Consider the following 7,333-nt stretch of genomic DNA (forward strand, 5'->3'; position numbering starts at 1 on the left):
AAAAAAATATTTTCAAAAATTTAAAATCAAGGCTAACATATCAAACGGGCCAAACATTCAATATTACGCTCATTTGAAATGTTAGTCTTGATTTTAAATTTTTGAAAATATTTTTTTCGAAAAGATCGGAAAATTTCACGAATGTTTCATGTTTTAACATTGTAGATCGGACCTATAGTTGCTGAGATATCGACATTAGAATGTGGTGGGTTGTTTGGGTGAGACTTAAAAAACATAAATTTTCCTGTTTTTTAACCTTTGCATGGCAATATCTCAGCAACTATGGGTCGTATCAACAAAGTTCAATAGAGCAAAATATAGAGAATTTTCTCAGCTTTTCAAAAATATTTTTTTCAAAGGTGGGCAAACATGGGCACTATTTTAAAAAAATGAAAAACTGCGACTATTTTCAAAAAAGTTACCTAAAAATTGTTATAACTTGAAAACGGTGCACTTTATCAAAAAATCACTAAAGTACTTTTTCATTGCAAATTCGATTTTACATCGAAAAATGAAGTTGAAAAATTTTTGCGACCAATATTTCGATTTTTTGAAAAAATCTGTATTGATTTAAAAATTCATAACTCGGTCAAAGATTTTTTGCCCATTCTGGAAATTTCTGAAAAGTTGGCATTTTATGTCCTCTAAAACATATCAAAAAATAAAAAAAATTAAAAATAGTGTTTTTTTGCAAATCAAGTTTTAGTGACAAAAAGTTAAATAAAAAATCACCAAATTTTTTTTTACCGTGTATCATTTTTTTCAGTGTAGTCCATATCCATACCTACAACTTTGCCGAAGACACCAAATCGATCAAAAAATTCCTTCAAAAGATACAGATTTTTGAATTTTCACATATCATTTTTGTATGGACAGCTGTCAAATTTGTATGGAAAATTATATGGACAAACTAATGATGCAAAATGGCTTCTTTGGGCTTACCGAAGGCACCAAAAAAGTTTCAGCCGGATTAAAAAATACAAAAAAAATCGAATGACCGAAATCTCAGAGAATTGCTCAAATACAAAAAAACAAAAATACAAAAATACAAAAATACAAAAATACAAAAATACAAAAATACAAAAATACAAAAATACAAAAATACAAAAATACAAAAATACAAAAATACAAAAATACAAAAATACAAAAATACAAAAATACAAAAATACAAAAATACAAAAATACAAAAATACAAAAATACAAAAATACAAAAATACAAAAATACAAAAATACAAAAATACAAAAATACAAAAATACAAAAATACAAAAATACAAAAATACAAAAATACAAAAATACAAAAATACAAAAATACAAAAATACAAAAATACAAAAATACAAAAATACAAAAATACAAAAATACAAAAATACAAAAATACAAAAATACAAAAAATACAAAAATACAAAAATACAAAAATACAAAAAAACAAAAATACAAAAATACAAAAATACAAAAATACAAAAATACAAAAATACAAAAATACAAAAATACAAAAATACAAAAATACAAAAATACAAAAATACAAAAATACAAAAATACAAAAATACAAAAATACAAAAATACAAAAATACAAAAATACAAAAATACAAAAATACAAAAATACAAAAATACAAAAATACAAAAATACAAAAATACAAAAATACAAAAATACAAAAATACAAAAATACAAAAATACAAAAATATAAAAATACAAAAATAAAAAAATACAAAAATATGAAAATACAAAAATACAAAAATACAAAAATACAAAAATACAAAAATACTCGGTCCTGGGTTCGATCCCAGACGGTCCCGGTGGCATTTTTCGAGACGAGATTTGTCTGATCACGCCTGCCGTCGGACGGGAAGTAAATGTTGGCCCCGGTCTAACCTAGAGGTTAGGTCGATAGCTCAGTCCAGGTGTAGGAGTCGTCTTTCTGGGTCCTGTCTCGGTGGAGTCGCTGGTAGGCAGTTGGACTAACAATCCAAAGGTCGCCAGTTCGAATCCCGGGATGGATGGAAGCTAAGGTGTAAAAAGAGGTTTGCAATTGCCTCAACAATCAAGCCTTCGAACACCCAGTTTCGAGTAGGAATCTTACAATCGAGAACGCCAAGGCAATGCTGTAGAGCGATTAATTAGATTTTTTGATTTGAAAAATACAAAAATACAAAAAGCTTGCTGGAAATTATTTTGATAAGATTACGCCCCAAGTACTTTTCTTGACATTATTTACAATTGCAGTACATCTGAGAACACCTGATAATGTATTACAAAAAATAATGCGGTCAGCTCTTTTGCGTTGTGGAGGATTCTGAGCAGTTCTCTAGGATTTCGGTCATTCGATTTTTTTTTGTATTTTTTAATCCGACTGAAACTTTTTTGGTGCCTTCGGTTTGCCCAAAAAAGCCATTTTGCATCATTAGTTTGTCCATATAATTTTCCATACAAATTTGGCAGCTGGCCATACAAAAATGATGTTTAAAAATTCAAAAATCTGTATCTTTTGAAGGAATTTTTTGATCGATTTGGTGTCTTCGGCAAAGTTGTAGGTATGGATACGGACTACACTGGAAAAAAATGATACACGGTAAAAAAAATTTGGTGATTTTTTTATTTAACTTTTTATCACTAAAACTTGATTTGCAAAAAAACACTATTTTTAATTTTGTTTATTTTTTTATATGTTTTAGAGGACATCAAATGCCAACTTTTCAGAAATTTCCAGGTTGTGCAAAAAATCATTGACCGAGTTATGAATTTTTTAATCAATACTGATTTTTTTTCAAAAAATTGAAATTTTGGTCGCAAAAATTTTTAAATTTCATTTTTTGATGTAAAATCAAATATGCAATCAAAAAGTACTTCAGCGAAATTTTGATAAAGTGCACCGTTTTCAAGTTAAATCCATATTTAGGTGACTTTTTTGAAAATAGTCGAAGTTGTTCATTTTTTTTTAAATTAGTGCACATGTTTGCCCACTTTTGAAAAAAATATTTTTGAAAAGCTGAGAAAACTCTCTATATTTTGCTTCTTCGGATTTTGTTGATACGAGCTTTTGTTGCTGAGATATTGCAATGCAAAGGTTTAAAAACAGGAAAATTGATGTTTTCTAAGTCTCACCCAAACAGCGCACCATTTTTCGATGACGATATCTCAGCAACTGATGGTCCGATTTTCAATGTCAAAATATGAAATATTTGTAAAATTTTCCGATCTTTGCGAAAACAGTATTTTTAAAATTTTCAAATCAAGACTAACATTTTAAAGGGACGTAATATTGAATGTTTGGCCCTTTTGAAATGTTAGTCTTGATTTGAATTTTTTTTAAAATATTGTTTTCGAAAACATGTGCACTAATTTTAAGAAATGAAAAACTTCGACTATTTTCAAAAAAGTCACCTAAATATGGATTTAACTTGAAAACGGTGCACTTTATCAAAATTTCAGTATAGTACTTTTTGATTGCAAATTTGATTTTACATCGAAAAATGAAATTCAAAAATTTTTGCGACCACAATTTCGATTTTTTTTTAAATCAGTATTGATTAAAAAAAAATCATAACTCGGTCAATGATTTTTTGCACAACCTGGAAATTTCTGAAAAGTTGGCATTTTTAGTCCTCTAAATGTTTTCAAAAAATAAAAAAAATTAAAAATAGTGTTTTTTTTGCAAATCAAGTTTTAGTGATAAAAAGTTAAATAAAAAAATCACCAATTTTTTTTTACCGTGTATCATATTTTTCAGTGTAGGCCGTATCCATACCTACAACTTTGCCGAAGACACCAAATCGATCAAAAAATTCCTTCAAAAGATACTTATTTTTGAATTTTCATACATCATTTTTGTATGGACAGCTGCCAAATTTGTATGGAAAATTATATGGACAAACTAATGATGCAAAATGGCTTTTTTGGGGATACCGAAGGCACCATCAAAGTTTCAGTCGGATTAAAAATACAAAAATTAAAATTGAAGAAAAAATACCGATTTCGTAGAGAATTGCTCTTCTATGAATGAACAGATCACATTTCACAGAATCTACAGGGGAGGATGGATGCGTGGACATACCGTACCAATCGCTTTGGTTTAGAATAAAATGCAGTAAATTTTTAAAGAAATAAACAGATTATTTCATTTGCACTTCTGCAAAGAACCCAACCCAATCAAGGAAACACCCCCCCTTCGAACATGGCAAAAAACGGGGGAAAAGTAGGGGCGTAAAGCGTGTTAATAATCACAGCTTGAGCTCCAAGTGCTACCAAGTCCGTCCAGCGAGTAAAGAGTTCTGCGCCTTAATGAGCGGTAATTATTATCGACAGGATGGCATTCGGCCGAGTGGTCGTCCTCCTCCTGCTCCTGTGGCCTTTAATTATCGGCACAAAAGTATTCCGGTGCGGGTTAAAAAATGTGACGACAAATAGCGAGAATGTACCGCGAGGAGCACACACGCACGACAATTGTGTGCCGTCGATAATTGTTAATATTACATTTACTTAATCGACCACGACCACAACGGGAGGACCGACGGTTGTAATCAACATTGTGACGTAGAGTTAACGGGGCATAAAATTAACTCTGGGGAATGTTGATTGATTGGGGGTAATTTCGATGTCAATTTTAATTTCAGTTCTTATGAAAATGAAAACGTAACATACTTACAGTATTGTTAAAAGTTATTCACATTCAACCCTTAAGTCTATACATTCCTTACTGTTTGTCAACTCATGTGACGAATGTGTACCTTTCTGAAAATTCTGGTTCAAAAAGATGACTTATAACTCTATCTGCTTCATTAAACGCACTTTCCGAACGTATACATTTTAACGACAACTTTTTGTACAAATGCAAGTAATAGATGCGGCTGCGGCCCAAGAACACAAATCAACATTCCTTCTAACCAGCGCGCTCTCAGTGCATCCCCGGCGTAGTACGTCACTTCAATCAACTGCAGCGCGGCAAGCGGGACTCCATTTGCTGCTCTGGTTGCCATTTCCTGGGCCAAACCCCCTCCTGCTGGCTGACTAACTATTCCGAATGACTTCGTTCTCGTCTCTGTTCTAGTCCAACCTGGTGCGGCGAGCACTTGGGGCAATTTTTCATAAATAATCATTAAAAATTCACAACATGTCCATAAATTATTGCGAAAAATGACAACATAGTTCGTACAACTGCCTGGTGCCTGGTGCTGAGGTGCCATCCTTGGTCCCGCTGAGGAACCCCGGCAGGGCAAGATCTATGGGACTCTATGTTTATGCTCTCCGTTGCGGTTGCCGCAAAGGTTCTTTCGGGAAACGTATCCCCTTGACTATGATTCTGTGAAATTTTTTAAACACATTGTTGCGCTTAAGAAGCATGATTTTGTTAGGTGGGTTTACAAAATATTTAGATTTTATTTTTTTAAATTTCTTCAGGTCAATTTTTGTAGGTTCACTGTAGCCAGTCAAAGAAACGTAATGGGCATATTTTTCACGCGCGCCTCGCTCCGTCATAAATGTCTGTCCGTTTGATGATGATAATGATGACTAAGGGAGCAGCGAGCCACTGTCATGGCAGTCAGCAGTAACAACTTCTTAGAAACAACATGACAGAAGTAGAACACTTTATGGACTGTACCGGTTCTGTTCAAAAGCTTATAACAGGGATTACAAATTCAAATCTTATGTTCAACAAGAGAAACATCAATAAATCAACAAATCAACAAATCAACAAATCAACAAATCAACAAATCAACAAATCAACAAATCAACAAATCAACAAATCAACAAATCAACAAATCAACAAATCAACAAATAGACAAATCAACAAATCAACAAATCAACAAATCAACAAATCAACGAATCAACAAATCAACAAATCAACAAATCAACAATTCAACAAATCAACAAATCAACAAATCAACAAATCAACAAATCAAGAAATAGACAAATCAACAAATCAACAAATTAACAAATTAACAAATCAACAAATCAACAAATCAACAAATCAACAAATCAACAAATCAACAAATCAACAAATCAACAAATCAACAAATCAACAAATCAACAAATCAACAAATCAACAAATCAACAAATCAACAAATCAACAAATCAACAAATCAAGAAATCAACAAATCAACAAATCAACAAATCAACAAATCAACAAATCAACAAATCAACAAATCAACGAATCAACAAATCAACAAATCAACAAATCAACAAATCAACAAATCAACAAATCAACAAATCAACAAATCAACAAATCAACAAATCAACAAATCAACAAATCAACAAATCAACAAATCAACAAATCAACAAATCATCAAATCAACAAATCAACAAATAGACAAATCAACAAATCAACAAATCAACAAATCAACAAATCAACAAATCAACAAATCAACAAATCAACAAATCAACAAATCAACAAATCAACAAATCAACAAATCAACAAATCAACAAATCAACAAATCAACAAATCAACAAATCAACAAATCAACAAATCAACAAATCAACAAATCAACAAATCAACAAATCAACAAATCAACAAATCAACAAATCAACAAATAGACAAATCAACAAATCAACAAATCAACAAATTAACAAATTAACAAATCAACAAATCAACAAATCAACAAATCAACAATTCAACAAATCAACAAATCAACAAATCAACAAATCAACAAATCAACAAATCAACAAATCAACAAATCAACAAATCAACAAATCAACAAATCAACAAATCAACAAATCAACAAATCAACAAATCAACAAATCAACAAATCAACAAATCAACAAATCAACAAATCAACAAATCAACAAATCAACAAATCAACGAATCAACAAATCAACAAATCAACAAATCAACAAATCAACAAATCAACAAATCAACAAATCAACAAATCAACAAATCAACAAATCAACAAATCAACAAATCAACAAATCAACAAATCAACAAATCAACAAATCAACGAATCAACAAATCAACAAATCAACAAATCAACAAATCAACAAATCAACAAATCAACAAATCAACAAATCAACAAATCAACAAATCAACAAATCAACAAATCAACAAATCAACAAATCAACAAATCAACAAATCAACAAATCAACAAATTTGAAAACAGTGGCATATCTGTAATGATAAATTTTTGTTTTGCAAACCCTTCCTCCCCAAACAAAAGCACATTAGCACTTCTCTAAGCTATTTCATCATCTGGCATACTGTATACCTGGGACTACGACAACATTGGAATTAAAAAAAAAAGAAAAAAAAAGAGTCCTTGCACATGTTTCTCTGCAGCAAAACTGCCCTAAAAGATGATGACAAAAGTAGTTGAAGCAGTGCTGCCAGTCACACTGCTGCCTGCCCTTG

Source organism: Culex pipiens, chromosome 1 (genome assembly GCF_016801865.2).
Source record: "Culex pipiens pallens isolate TS chromosome 1, TS_CPP_V2, whole genome shotgun sequence".
NCBI lineage: Eukaryota > Metazoa > Arthropoda > Insecta > Diptera > Culicidae > Culex > Culex pipiens.